Source organism: Cephus cinctus, unplaced genomic scaffold (assembly GCF_000341935.2).
Source record: "Cephus cinctus unplaced genomic scaffold, Ccin1 Ccin1_scaffold0446, whole genome shotgun sequence".
Lineage (NCBI taxonomy): Eukaryota > Metazoa > Arthropoda > Insecta > Hymenoptera > Cephidae > Cephus > Cephus cinctus.
In genome coordinates, this window is record NW_014333126.1 from 32,559 (window position 1) to 33,975 (window position 1,417).

The following is a 1,417-nucleotide window of genomic DNA, read 5'->3' on the forward strand; positions in this document are numbered from 1 at the left end:
GAGAGCCGATTGCAAGTTTTGCCGTACTTTTGGAAAGGGCGCCAGGTATAGACTTTACGTGTTTCTTCCATTTAACCCTGTGTTAAACCGCCTATCTCCTCGTCTGCTCCTCGGGTCCCGTGGTACTAGTAAGAGGGAACAGTCCGAGTCGACGACGGTCGGCCGTTCAGCCGGAGCGCGCTTTTGCAAGGATTTATTCTGCGTATTAGCCGTCTCCAATGGTTGTTTCTGGTCGTACCAATTGATATCGTTCTCTCGTGCTCTGTTAGTCCCTCCGAAACTCGTGTCTTCACAGCATTACCGCGGTACGGTGTCTCCGACCGAATGTACCTTATGCGGTGACTCGCCATTCGGCGTAAACACTATGGTGTAATGGGTTAGCGGCGCAATCTTTAAAGTGCGCTGCGCTCATGACTGAGCGTCAACTCACTCGATTCCGAGCGAGAATGTATTGAAATTTACGTCTACCGTTTTCCCCTTATGCGACCATTGGCAAGTTAATAAGTCTTTGGCGTTTAACGTTGGGTACGGTGAGAATGTTTGAAAAAACCCTTAGAACCGGGGATACGCACGGTGGCAAAGTCGAGCCGTTGCTATCCCATCGGGGGAGTCTTTAAGAACATGGGCTCTCCTTTCGAAAGATGTCGACTATTATATATAATAACTCGAAATCGCCAAGCGTTTGACCGTCCGAGATACCTTGAGAAAAGTGTATTACCGGTACGGCACTCGTACGCGACGAGAAAGAAAAATTATGGGAAAGATTGGGACCAAGCCGGCTCATGCGATTTTATAAAGGAGCATTGGTGAGACGCTCATATCTCGTTCACGGAGCTTGTGTTCTCGTTGTAACGTGAGAGAGAGGTTTAATCGGCGCAGCAAAGAGAGGAGATTGAGTGTTATTTTGGGCATGGAGTGTCGAGTCTTCTCAAGTGATCAGAAGAGAGTTTGGCCGCAGTTGATAGCCAAAGAGTGAGAGAGAGAACACCCAATTTTGTAAGGTTTTGAGGGCGGCCTCTGAGTGTTCCTCCTGGCGTGTCCTCGACACGAATGAAGGAAAAGCCGTATATAAAATAATAAAAATACTCTGATGCACTTGGGTTTGCCACTCTATTCTCTTGCGACGGCGAACACTCAATTCTCCGTCTCTCTGAAGCATAATACGCGCCGTTCTCTGTAGCGTACGCAACCTTGAGCCTCTTCGGCGACGGGTTAGGGGTCAGCCTCTAATCTCCCCTTGAGACGGTGGATAACCAAGAAGTCCCGCAGAAAGAGAGCTATCTCGTTGTAAAGCGTACATAAAAACTTTTAAAAGCGAAGCTCCCTGGTTGATCCTGCCAGTAGTCATATGCTTGTCTCAAAGATTAAGCCATGCATGTCTCAGGGCAAGCCAAATTAAGGTGAAACCGCGAATGGC